This window comes from Lactuca serriola, chromosome 4 (assembly GCF_051521515.1).
Source record: "Lactuca serriola cultivar US96UC23 chromosome 4, Lser_US96UC23_V15, whole genome shotgun sequence".
Lineage (NCBI taxonomy): Eukaryota > Viridiplantae > Streptophyta > Magnoliopsida > Asterales > Asteraceae > Lactuca > Lactuca serriola.
Genome location: NC_136411.1, coordinates 315,378,135 through 315,393,361, shown reverse-complemented (window position 1 = coordinate 315,393,361; position 15,227 = coordinate 315,378,135).

Sequence of the window (15,227 nt, the reverse complement as noted above, 5' to 3'; positions counted from 1 at the left end):
ACAACTATGATATTTTATTGAACACTATATATAGTTCGTAGGGATAATATTTTTTAAATTCACAAATATTATGTTGTTTTTAACATTTTAAAAAATTAGGTAATCAGTTATAATATTAACCCTTTAAAAAGGGATACCCAAATAATTAACATTAACAATATATGATATTCATAAATTAAAATATCATGCTGATATAAAAATGAGGTTTTAACAAATTACAAAAACAACCGATTGAATATGGACTACATACGTCACAATATAAACGTTTTAAAATTGATATTTGATTGAACTAACTTTTGTAAATGAGGGTCTTAATAAAACACCAACGTTTTTTTTTAATGTTTTCGCAAAAGTTACCATTTTGTGAAAAAAAAAAAAAAAAAAAAAAAAAACAAAACGACATTATTTTTATTTAAATATAATTTTCTTAAGAAACTCTTTACTCATATCCCAAATAACAATTTGAAAATGGCAAATATCTATTCTCAAATGACTGATTTTAAGTGTTTATATCGTACATATGTTTTGATTTTTGTATTTTCGTAAAATATATATATATATATATATATATATATATATATATATATATATATATATATATATATATATATATATATATATATATATGGTAAAGTGAATATACCTAACAACCTTATATAAGCTTAGTTACCTAACTCCATAATACTAAATCGATTTGTATCATATTTATATTGTAATTACCTAAGGTTCTTAAACTTCAACCTCATAACTTGATTACTTCCAAAATCTTTGGATTTTCACTAATATATTTTTTTTACATCACGTCTTTCTATCGAATACCACCTGATGGGCTTCATATCCTACTGCTACAAATGAAAGTATGTAGGAGAAATATAATGATGAATTCCCAATTTTTTTTGAAGTAAATCAAATTTAAGGATGAGTTTAAGAACCTTGGATGATTGCAATGAAAATTTAACGCAAAATGACATAGTTTGATGAGGTTAGGTACCTAAACTTATATAAGGTTGTTAGGTATATTCACTTTACCCATATATATATATATATATATATATATATATATATATATATATATATATATATATATATATATATAAGCAATGAATCTATTTGAAGTGGCTCATTTCGTACCAGAGAAGCCTATGTATGAACAAGGATTAATTTTACTTCCCTACCTAGCTACTCTAGGTTGGTGGTGGGTCCTGGTGGGGAAGTTATAGATACTTTTCCATACTTTGTATCCGGAGTACTTCATTTAATTTCCTCTGCAGTATTGGGCTTTGGCAGTGTTTATCATGCACTTTTAGGGCCTGAGACGCTTGAAGAATCTTTTCCATTCTTCGGTTATGTATGGAAAGATAGAAATAAAATGACCACAATTTTAGGTATTCACTTAATCTTGTTAGGTATAGGTGTAGAGAGAGAGAGAGAGAGAGAGATGTTCTGTTGAGATTATAAATTAAGTAGAGATCTTGAGATTCAATCTCAACCACGTATTTTACATCTGTCGTTCTAAGTCTCCGGCATACCGGCGCGGCAGACCTAATATAATCATGAATGATTATTTAGTGTCGTGCATTCCTTTCTCCTCTGCCACTATCCCCACCACCATAACCGTCACCGCCACCGCCACTACCTCCACCACTGACACCGGCCGACCCGACCGCTGTCACATCCAATATTTATACCACCGCCACCTCTGTCACCACAACCTCTTCTGCCACCAAATGTCATAATAATTTATGATTAGTCAATCTGTAAACAAACATATATGTATAATCATATACGTATAAAAATGTATAATCTTATATGATTATACTTATTTGCCGTATAATCATTTATGATTAGACGTACCTCGTTGCTACTAGTATGTTGGAGCATTAGAACGATAATTGAGAAATATGTAGCTGATGTTAAATCTCAACATCTCTATTTTTTTTTTAATTTCAAGTGAACCGTCATATATATATATATATATATATATATATATATATATATATATATAGAGAGAGAGAGAGAGAGAGAGAGAGAGAGAGAGAGAGAGAGAGAGAGAGAGAGAGAGAGAGAGAGAGAGAGAGAGAGAGAGAGAGAGAGAGAGAGAGAGAGAGAGAGAGAGAGAGAGTATCAAAATTGTTAATTAGATTTCGGATATCTTTTGAAACTTCTAGAGTTTTTTCGAGATCCAGAATTTCACACCAAAGTTTACTTTTTTCAGAAAGATACATTTGAATGAACTGAAATAATAAAACGTCAATTCATGTAAGGATGTTAATATATTTAATCAGGATACCAGAAATATTGGTCAAACTGAAATTCAAATTTTAAAATACAACCATCTTTGTTTTACAGAAAACAAAAAAATATCTCGATAAATAAGGGCTGGACCATTCGATTGTCGTACGTCATACGTTGGTACCCCCCTCTTCGTCATGCTACACGACTCCTTGTACCGTTCTACACATAAATAAATAAATAAAAATATTTGTGCTTACCTTTTAACTTCCAACAAGCATATGTTTTCTCACAATAATCCATGTGGATTAGATTCCATTAAATTATTGTATTTTTGTCAGTGATTGTTTATCAATAAAAATATTTTACTTACTAATGTGATTCATGTGTTCGAATTTTAAACCTCAATATCTTTTTATTACAGCGTATAAATATAATTAATATAGATAGAAAAGGGACTACTAACCATGATTCATGTGTTCAAAGTTTAAAGCTCGATTTTTTTTTCAACGTATAAATAAGTAAAATAAACAGAGGATTTATTTGTATATTTAAGGGGTGTTTGGATAAATAGTTTTTAGCTTATTAACTTATTGTTTATTTGTTTATTGCGGTGATAATAAATATTTTTTTTAAAATGTGTTTGGATTAGCTTATTGCAGTGGGAATATGCAATAAGCAATAAGTATTTAGGTGTTTGGCAAAATAAAACAGCTTATATGAGTAAAATGACTAATAATCAATAAGCATTAACCCATTGCTTATTAAAATCAGCTTATTTTACTTATTCCTACCGCAATAAGCTGATTTTTAAAGACTCCTATCCAAACGCTTAAATTTGCTTATTGCGGTGGGATTAAGCAATAAACAATAAGCGACCTATTTTTTCCTATCCAAACACCCCCTTATATTTATGAAATCTACCACTTCTAATAATCAAAATATTGTTAAACAAGCTATTATACATTTCACATGTTTTCACATCTCTATTTCTTTGTAGTTCCATTTAAATCTTTTAGTATTTGTTTTGATAAAAAAAAAATTGAACTAAAATAGACCAAAGTGTATGATAGGCTCTGATGTTCAAATATAAAACAAATATGTAATGTGAATCAAAGCAACACAAATCGTTTACAAGAAAGCCATTGATCCTTGTTAGGATCTCCGACATAAACCTTGGAAGATGATAATGATCATATGTCTTGATGTTTTTATTGATTGAAATGAAAATTAAAGAAAAAAATGGAATGAGTATGAGTATAAGTCATAGTATTCTGCTAAGTCTCGTATGCAGTGTGATGAATACAAGTGTTTTATATATTCAAAACCTAATAACTATAACTCTGAAAATTCCAGGATCCTCTGAGATTACTCGTAGTTGTTGCTTGACTTGGTCATCCGGGTATTTTGCATGGTTGTGACGACTATACGTTGAGAATAACACTTTGACTGATTATTTCTGCACATGTGAGAAAGATAGCTGTTATAATAAATAAATAAAAATATTAGTCAGGATCTTGGAGTATATTCGGGATCCTGGGGTTCAGGGATCCTGAGCCTTTGAGGATCCTTAGATGTGCAGATTTTGAAGTAGCTCCAGGATCCAAGCCCTAACAATTGTGCCTAAATTATTCCTGAAAAATAAATTAGTTAGGTTCAAGAATATTGAAGGGATAACTTAAAGAAAATAAAGAAAAAAGAGATAATGGTAATTTTCGAATTTAATCCTTAACGGCTAGGATAATTCAAATTCCAACAGGTGGATTACTATCCGTTATCAAGCGGTCAAATCAACTGTTGTTTCAGTATAAATAAAGATGATTTGTTTTGCGATTTTCTTTACTCTCCCCTGTTGATTACCGATGATTTATTAGAAGGTAATTTTCTTTTTTTCTTCTACGTTTTTACTTCGTCTATCATGAGTAGAAAAATGGTTGTTTCTTCCAAAAACATTCTAGCTCTTCCTAAAGACAACTTCATTGACTAAGGAATTCTTTCCTACGAGGAGACGTGTTCTTTCTGCAATGATGACATTGAGTCTTTGAGACTCAATGGAGCCTTCTATCCTGAAGTCGTTTTTAGGCCTTTTGATCCTCTCATCCAACTAGACTTTGTTTCTCATTCTTGGGTATGCTTTCCCGAATATCCTTTCTCCTTGGTGCTAAAATACATTTTTTCTTGAATTGTCTCTGAGTTCTTTAAGGTGACCGGGATCTCATATATTCAAGTCATGCCTGTCATTTGGAGGATCCTATATTGGATCGACCAAGTGAACCAATCGAAAGACCTTGACATAGGTTTTCCTGAACTGGTCAGTCTGTATGATCTTACGACCTTCGGGAATTCTCGCTTTCTTCTTAAAGTTAAAACCCTCAAATCTCCTCTTGTCCTGAAAACCAAACATAACAACAAAGCTTGGAAAGAAAAATACATTTTGTGAGACGTGACTCTGTTCTCGGTGGGGATCTCTTGTCGGATGCTTGGGTTAAGAAGGGTAGGATTCTTTTATACTAATATAAGGATCCCGGAATTCACTTCTTCTTATTTTGTTTTCTTTTTTTTGCAGCTTTAAAATTCGAAAAGCTTTTTCTCGCCGCTCAGGATTCAGAGGAGAAGATTGAGAAGTTTTTGGCCTCATCTGAACCCGAGTGATCCTTTTAATTTGAACAATCCACTTTGCAAGAAAGTTGTTCTGCCACTGACCTCATGTCGAAAGGTAAGGATACCTGATTTTTTTTTTTTGCTTATGATGAATGATCCTAATCTTTTTCTGTCACGTGTAGGATCCAAGATCACACGTTATAGTGCTCACTTCACACTTGCTGGCCTTAACACAACTATGTATAGGGATCAGCTAACAGTGAAAAGGGAAAAGAGCTCGTCTTCTCTTCTTCCCAAAAAGATCGACCATTGACTTAACACTGAAAACTCTGGGATCCCGAAAAAGGAAAACTGTTGAGTCTGCAGGCCTATCCTTGGAGAGCCTTGGGGTTGAGGATGCGCTCCTGAAGTTGGTCTCTTTCACCCAAGCTATTAGTGTTGGTTTTATTCTCTACCCGTATTTTTTTTTGCAAATATATTATGCCTTCGTTTCAGGTGTCTGATCATGTTTCTGCTGATCTAAGGATCCAATCGGTGAGGGCTGAATAAGCCCTTCAGGGATAGGAAAGGATGTGGAAGACGACCAATGACGATCTATTGAGGAGAGTAGAGATGCTCAGTAAGGAGAAGGCTAAAAAGGAGGAGTACTTGCTCGAAATGGAGGAGGTGATCTCTGATGCAAAGGTCAGCGTTGCAGTGGCTATTTTGGGAGGCCAAGATCCATCTTATAGAGGACCTGGAAAAATACAGGTTCCTGGGACTTATACAGTTAGTGAGAGGCACTAGACAAGTTGACTGGCAACATTGTTACCGTCAATCATGATTATGTACTACAGCTGACTGAAGGAGGGGAGAAGAACGACATAGTCGATGATGACCAAGCTAAGGTCTAAGCCTGCATAGATTAGTTTGAATAACTTTTTGTGTATTTGGGATGTAGAGCAATTAATCTTTTGGCAGTTCAAAGCACAACCTTTTTTTTAATATGATGGTTGTATTTTCTTTTCATATCTTTCTTTTGATTAACCTGCATAATTGTTTGTGATACTAGGATCCTTAGATCATTAGGATCCTGGAGAACTTAGTTCCTGCAAATAATCCTAAATAATCTCCTAGTAAATTATAAGTAACCCTTTTAAACTCAAAGACTTAAGTTCTGGTAACCAAATAATCTTTGTTTAGGATCCTTGTGTGTTAGGATCCTTAAGCACTCAGATCCTAAAATGTTAGGATCCTGAAATATGGGGATCCTTTAGTCTCTACATGCAGCAAACGTTAAATAAGGGTGGACGTTACTCTACCTAACACCCTCTGATGCTTAAATTAATAACAATATTTGAAGAAAATAAATAATAAACGATGGAGGATAAAGGATAAATATCATGCGTACCTTCAGTGTATCAAGAAATGACTGACCTTACCTACATAAAATAAGCTTTGATATGTATCGCATTCCAGGATGTTGGTAAGATATCTTCATCTAAGGTGGCTAGCCAATATGCCCCATACCAGCTTCAGTATATATGAGGTATGTCCACTCCCATTTAGGAGCTAGTTTACCTGCAGTAGGATCCTTGGTATTTTGGAAAGTCTTTCTTAGTACTAAGTCTCCTACTTGGAATCTCTTGATCCTTATGCTTTTATTATATGCTCTGGTGATCCTCTATTAGTGAACATCAATACAAATATTGGCAAGATCCTTAAGCTCATCTACGGTCTCGAGATCCTACGCCAGGATCTCGTTGTTGTCCTCATGGTTTTGGAGCAGATATCTTGTTGTGGGGATCACCACTTCAGTGGGGATCATTGCTTCCGTTCCAAACACCAGTGAGTAAGGGGTTTTTCCTGTAGCTACCTTAGAAGTAGTTCTATTTGTCCATAATATGAAAGGAAGCTCTTCGGACTCTCTTCCTTTCTTCTCATTCAACCTCTTCTTCAAGTCTCGATCTTTCTTAAGATTATGTCACTCAAGTCTCGATCTTGGAACGTTACTCTTAGACTCAATTTTGGAACAAAGTATGATTCACCTTTTGATTTAACCATTTCAACAATTCACGATTCCTCTTCTAAGCCATACAAATGCACTAATATGTCCTTAGAGGATCGAATGTGATATGGTTTCATAATCACTAAGATGATCATAAAACACGATACTCAAGTACTCTCCCTTCTTTTCAGATTGGAGAAACTTTTATCTTTCTGCCTAATTTGATTCTTCTTATTCGTTCTGCTCTACATTGAAACTTTTTCAATGACTCATAATTATACTTAATCTTGTAAGTATAACCATATTTACTAACTTTAGTAAATCATGATGAATAGTCTTATGGTTCTTCGTGGTGGACCTGACCAGTGCACAATGATGTGTACTAGATCCCTTAGTCCTTCACTTGACTAGATATACATGTGAACAAAGAATTAGTCTTAATTTCCCAAATATGAAGGTTCTCATTCATCATACAATACAATTTGCATGATTCCAAGTTTCTATCCAATTGAAACTTGGGTGATGAGAATCTTTCATTATTTGGTAAATTATGACACTACCACAAACGAAAGAATCAAATCCATATTGCTACAAATAGAAACATACAAACATAAAATTTCACAAATGCCATTGGAAGGAAATATAAATAAGATAAAACAAAAATTTTCTTTATTTATAAAATTTTTGAAAAAACTTTTCTTACAATGCAATTACAAATGAAAACTATGTTACTACACATTTCTAAGCAATCTATCATAACTCCTAAGCAGCAGCTCAAAACTCTAATCATCGAACCATGCGATCAAAATCCATTTCTTCGCGATCAGACTTAGTCTTCTCTTTCATTAAGCTTCTTTTCTCTTCTTAGATCCTACAAAACATCAAAATGTAATCTTATTACATCATGTATTACGAATATCCGAATATGAACTTCATAAGGGTAGATAGTGGATTTACCTGAAGTAGAGTCAAACATTTTGACTTTACCATCCTTGTGGTTCTTCAGGTAGATACGACAGCTTCGCAACCAATGCCCCTTCTCTTGGCAATAGAAGCAAACAGACTCTTTCGGAATGGTACATGGTACAATCTCAGACTTTGCCTTTCTCTTTATCATTTGGTCAAATGAATTGACCATGGCCAATCCCTTTCCATTGGGAAGAGAAAGCTTTTCTGGACTCTAGTGTTTCCATTATCAATGTCCATGGAAGTTTGGGAAGTAGATATTGCAATCAAATTTGCATTACAAGTGCACCAAGTCATTGCTGATTCAGCCGCAATTAGCGAATATGTAAGATCGATAAGGGACATGTCGCGGTCTGTCATATAGGAATCTTTAATGAGCTCACCATATGAATTAGGAAGTGATTGAAGAACCAAGTCAACCTCAAACCTCCTTGACACAATGACTCATAACATTCCCAGCCTATCAATGTGACACTTCATCTCCAAGATATGTGCACACATAGACCTTCCATCTTGGTGTTTTCTTGCCAATAGGGATTGAGTGACCTTGAACTTTTCAAGTCTTTGAACTTGTAGGTTAGGGAGAATAGTTGGAGGAGGTGGAGGAAGTAAAGTATGATTTTTGGGAACATCATCTTCATAAGGAAAACTTTTTCCAAAAGATTTGGGAAGACCATAGTTGTTTGACCATAGTTACACTGTCGCTGTCACAAAAAATCTCCATAGGCTCCTTTATAGCTGGTATAACTCCAAGGTCTCCAATGAATTTCTTCAGTCATATCGCCTCCTTCGCCACTTCGCTCACTACTATGTGTTGAGAGAAAAACTTGAGTCACACTTGAACAAACGTTAGAACAAGTAATAATGCAGAATAAAGTTTAACTCAAATGATCATTAAAGCTCAACAATAATAATAAGTTAGAATTAGAAGGTTAGATTGTTAGATGTGGAATTATTAGAAAATGTAAATGACAACAAGTATTATGTCAAGTATACACGTAAGTTGATACTTAACGAGAATTGCAGTAAATTCAAGTTAGTGAATGAGATCAAACTTAGTGATGAAGTCTAGAAAGACTTGCTCCGAAGAGAGATTCGAATCAGTTAAGACGATATTAAGTGGTGAGTAAGAAGAGAGTAATATGAGAGATAACAAATAAGATGCGTAAGAGAGATGTATTTCATTCAGAAAGTGAGAACTCATTTTATAGAGTTTTAGATGATACAAGGGTCCTATCTGTTTAACAATACCATGTAAGGCACACTGGGTAAAAGAAAGTACAATTATAAAAGATATAAAAGACTAAGACAAAAAGCTTGATGACAGAGACCACGGTTGCTGATCTTGGTTGTGGATGAGTCTTGACTGCTGATTGATTGCAGATCAAAAGATGGTTGCGGTTGATGAAGTTAAAGAGGGTCACTTTTATGTTTTAACAATTCCCCCCCTAAGTGACCGCTTCAACTTCCCTTCACTTGTCAAGACTAAGAAACTTGATGAGAATCCACCAGAACTTTCTCACTCCAGTAAGCCAGGTGATCCTCCTTATAATCTCAAACCTAACTTCCGCAGTTGTATGTTTTGACTTATTAATTGCGGTTTGAGTTAGTTCAAGTTGCTTCCTGGTGAGGCGATGCATGGAAATCATAGGAATGAAATATTTAATTTCATCATTTTTATGTTTGAAGATGACTCCAAGATCTGGGAAGTTTGTTGCGCTAAGTGATCTTTCTTGAAATCCTTCAGTCAGCATTGGGGCAGGATCAAGAGGTGGAAGGTCAAACTTCGGGGCAAGAACAAGGTAAATCTATGCATCAATCTTCGCAAAATCAAACACGGTTTCTCTCAGAAACGTGTTGGCCCTCTCAAAATCGATCTTCAATTTGGGATTTTTTTCTGATTTGTGCTAAAATACTCTTGCAATCAGGAAGATTTCCTCCGGATTCATACAAGGGAAGTCCGCTTGGTTTTAGACGTAGTCAATCTTTCTTCTGGTGAGAGTGTACTGAATGAAATCTGCTTTCATAAATTTTCTATGCTTGAAGTTCTTAACTGTTGAGGGCCTGTCATTCGACCAAATTTTCTCAATTAAAGTCCTGTGCTTACTGTTGGAATAGTGTCTAAGGCTGTAACTATATTTGGCAAGTATTTGACCCGATTGTGCATAGTCCTTTTGGGTTGCCTTCACCATAGCAACTTGACAGGATGATTTATAATGAGAGAAGAAATATTATTAATATATTATGAGAATAATATAAGGAATAATAATATTGTTATTTGATTAATATAAGTCATAAATTAATTAGGAATTAATTTGGTGACTTAAAGAGGTTAATTGAATAAAGGGGCTTAAACTGTCAAATGTGTGATAGTTGGATTTTGGGCTATGAATCCTTATGGATATAGGGGTGGACGATTTTAGGGTTTGGAGGATCCGAGAAATCGTCCAAGGCCTAATCTATAGGGATCATTGGATTTCTTAGGGCCTAAGTTATTCAATTAGGGTTTAAGGTGTAACCCTAGTAGCTCATAGTATATATAGACACATTGGGTGGAGGAAATCGGCACTCATGCAAGGCAAGAAACCCTAGGGCCGATTTTCTCACCCTCTTCCCTCTCTCTTATCATCCTCTTGCTAGTTGGTGTTTGTAAGCCATTAAAGGAGTGACAATTGTGACTCTAAGCTCCAAAGAGAAGAAGATTCAAGCAAGCAACTCAAGGTATTCCTTTAGATCTGACTTCATATGCTATGAATTGAATGTTTACATTAGATCTATGAATTAAAGTCTTGGATACATTGCATGTTCAATTAGAGAAACCTAGATCCAAGCATTAGGGTTTGCATGTGCACATAAGAAAGTTCTTATGGCTCAAACCCATCAGTGGTATCAGAGCCTTGATTGATTTCTATTGAATTGATGTATTGGTTGATTGCTTGTTGATTTCAAAATTCGATTTTTGTCCATCTGCCTGATGAACTCGGCTAGTTCCATAGTGGACTCGGCGAGTAGGCTCCAACTCGTCGAGTCCATTGTGGTACTCGACAAGTTCGAGTGTCAGATGGAGCTAGTTTCGGTATTTCTTGCTGTTTTTCTTATGGAAACTTGCCTTAATCTTTATGGGTCAATAAAATCTAATTTTTAACATATATGTGATTATATTCTTGACCTAACAAAAGATATTTACCAATTAGTTGAATAATAATTTCCTTATATGATATTAATTGATTATTTTAATTAAATTGGTGAATTGTTTTGCAAGAAACATTTAAATAAATCAAATATGGATAATTATGAGATTAAATGGTTAATTTAAATTATTTGTTATTGGGTCCCTTATGTTTTGAAAATTTTAAAACTAATCCTCAAGTTTTGAAATTTAGTTTTGTGATTAAAAGTTTATTTTGGACAATTTAAATTTCAAACCCTAGAATTTTACAAAGTTTAAAATTCAACCCTATACTAATATAATATTACAAGACTAATATATATATATATATATATATATATATATATATATATGTATATATGTATATATATACATATATATATATATATATATATATATATATATATGTATAATGAAATGCTAGTCTTACCGTTAGTAGGCCTCATTCACAAAGTCGGTCTATAAGGTGGGTATAAGGTTGCTGCCTATAATATGGCGCTTAATGGGTGTACACTCACACCCACCGCTTGTTTGACTGGTGGAGGGTCGTTAGCCGAACGGGTAGGATAGGGCAACTCTATCTCCTCATTAAAAGTATAATGTTAAAATACAAAGTAACTACATGTTTTTCAAATTCCCGATCCTAGTTACTTTAGGAAAAGTGAATTGATGCAATCCCATGAAATTACACTTTGCACCCTTGTTAAGAAGTTAGTGGAGCGTGTGTGGTTAATCGGCACACTAATTGGTTCTAAGCGAAGGTTGCGAAGGGTTATTCATTGTTTATCATAGTTCGGTGGAGCGTGTGTGGTTTACCGGCACATCGAATAGGTGATTGTAACAATGAAGGCACCGTGTAGATTTGCATGGTTATTCACACCCACATTGTGATCCTCGGCATCCCAGTCACAAACGAGAGGGGCATATGGAGATTTAAACATGCCATTGAAAAGTTCAATGAATCTCATCAAAATCTAGGAATTCCCAATGCATTTAAAACTTAAGGTTATGTTTTCATGGTGGAGAATTAGTGAATCATCATTCACTTACCTTCAAATTGTTTTCATGTTGGATTACGACATCCCTTTTCTAATGTGTAAATAATGTTGTTGGATCCTAGCCCTAATTTTTCATATTGGGTGATAATTAGGGATTCAATTCTAATAAAACTTTGTCCTTTCTATTTGTAGATGTCGAACGCAAACAACGATGCTGCTAGATCATTCACGTTAATGAGCCTTTGCTAAAAAGTGACTTTCGATGGAACAAAATTTAGCGAATGGATAAGATACATTCGCACGATTGCTCGCTATGAGGACAAGGAGTATGTCCTCGACGAGAAGCTCGAAAAGATCAATCCAGAAATCGTTACTCCGGCTGAAATGACTGTCTTTGAGACTCATGAGCATTATGCAACGAAGGTTCATTGCATCATGATAGCCACGATGAACGCCAAATTCCAAAAGTCCTATGAGGACATGTATCCATACGAGATGCATCAAGACTTATTGGAGAGATACCATCAAAACGCGAGGCAGGAACGTTACGAGATCTTCACTAACATGATCACTACTAAAATGGGAAATGGAGAATCTCTAACTGTGCACTTGCAAAAGATGCAAAGGTATGTCGATCGTCTTCTCAAGTTGAATGTCGACTTTGGGGAAGATTTGGCTATCGACATGGTTCTTCACTCCTTGCCTCCGTGTTACAACCAATTTAGGATGACCTACCACATGAACAAGGAAGAGGTCACCCTAAGCAAACTCCAAGGGCTCCTAAGGGTTGCTGAGAGCAACCTCAAGGACAAGTCTGTTGCACCAACTCCCAATCCACCCGCTGCTCCTGTTTTAGCTATAAGGCAGGGAAGGGGCAAGAAGAGGAAGGCTCCGTCAAAGAGCCACCGCAAGGGAAAGTCCCGAGATGGTTCGTCTCCTAGTAGGACCAAGGTTGATCCTGCTAAACCCAACCCTAACCCGAAGGAGGCAGAGTGCCACCATTGCCACAAAATAGGGCATTGGAAGAGAAGCTGCCCAGAATATCTGCAAGCCATCAAGGATGGAAAGATCAAGCCGTCTTTTGCAGGTATTTATACAATTAAATCTAATGATTCATCTCATGCTATTTCTTGGGTTCTTGATACCGGATGTGGTTACCACATTTGCTACTCGCCAGATATGGCAAGAAACATCATTTCATTTCATGGTTTGTTTAGACAAGGATTTACATATTCATTTAATAATGAGAATGGTTCGATTTATGCTTATCTAAATGGTGTTTTATATTTTGAAGAAATGCCTTGTAATGGAATTTATGAAACTGTTATGATTGTAGATAACCTAGGAAATCATGTATTATGCATGGATTCTGCCAATAGTATGGATAAAGCAAGTTTGTGGCATTGTCGTCTTGGACATGTCTGTTGGATTAGTGTCTAAGTCCATAACTATTTTGGTATGTACTTGACCCGATGGTGCATGGTCCTTTTGGGTTGCCTTCACCAAAGCAACTTGATAGGATGAATTATGGAGAGAAAGGATTAAATATGATTTATTAATATATTATGAGAATAATATATTAAAGGAGAAATCATATTGTTTAATTAATATTAGTCAAGAAATAATTTGTAATTAGTTTTGTGACTAAAAGAGATTAATTAAACTAAGGGACTTGAATTGTAATTATAAGATAATTGCAATTTGGGCTATGGATTGCCTTATATTAAGGAGTGGACGAATTCTATGGGGAAGCCCATAAGAAATCGTCCAAGGCCTTAAGGAAAGGGATCCATGGGTTGCTTAGGGCTTAAGCATCCAAATTAGGGTTTCCTTGTTAGATAACCCTAATAGCCTAACTATATATACATCCCTTATGACCCAAAAACGTGGCTAAGCATCCTTCTAGGGTTTCACACGTTTTAGGGCAGTTTCCATCCTCTCTCCTCCTCATCCTCTTGCTCTTGGTGTTTGTGAACCATTAGAGGAGTGACATTTGTGACTTTAAGCTTTCTAAAGTCAATACAAGGAGGAATTGGGATTGTTATTGCTTATAAAAATCAAGGTATGATCTAAACCTTAATTATATGTTATATTGGTTATCATATTCTAGATCTAGGGTTTATAGTCTTGGATAACTTGCATGTACAATAGAGAAACCTAGATCCAAGCATTAGGGTTTGTTTGAGCACATAGGATGTTCTTATGGCCAAAACCCATCAGTGGTATCAGAGCCTTGATTGGTTTCTATTGTATTGATGCCTTGTATGTTGGAAAAATTCATTTTTTGTGGTTCTTCCTACTGAACTCGCCGAGTGTATAGATGAACTCGCCGAGTTCATGCTGACTCGACGAGTCGGCTGGTCAGAAGGAGGGAAAACCGGGATTTCTTGCTGTTTTTGCTTAAGTATAGTTGCCTTATCATATTAGATCACTATTAATCCGTTTATATATATATATATATATATATATATATATATATATATATATATATATATATATATATATATATATATATGTGTGTATATTCTTGATCTAATTGAAGATATTTATCAATTAATAAAATATTTGTTTCCTTATGTGATAATTGATTAATTATTTTGATTAAATTGGTAAATTGTTTTGCAAGAAATCATTAAATAAATCAAATATGGATAATTATGTGATTAAATGTTAATTTAGATTATTTGTTATTTGATCTTTGTGTTATGAAATGTTTCATATTTTCCCCTTTAGTTTTTATAGTTTAAATTTGACCTGAAAAGTTTTGTTGTTTTGAAATTTAAATAGTTGAAACCCTAATGTTTTGAAAAAAGGTTTTAAAAACTTGCCCTCAAGTTTTGGAATTTAAATTTTGATTAATAGTTTAATTTGGATGTATATTTAAATTCTAAAGCCTAATGTTTTGAAATGTTTCAAAACTTGCCCTCAAGTTTTGGAATTTAAAAGTTGATTAAAGGTTTAATCTTGTAATGTTAAATTCTAAAACCCTAGTATTGTTTTGAAAAAGATTCAAATCACACACGTATGGTTTTATTAATTAATTAAGGTGTATAATTAAAAGAGGCTTAATAAATCCATAAAAGTTTTGGTTTACAATTTAATTGAATTAAAGGTATAATTATTAAATTTGACCACCTAGTATTTTAAAAGTGTAAAATATACCCTATACTATATATAACATTAAAAGTCTAACATTATATATATGTATGAGTAAAAGTCAGTCTTACCGTTAATAGGCCTCATTCACGAAGCTGGTCTATAAGGGGGTGTCTAA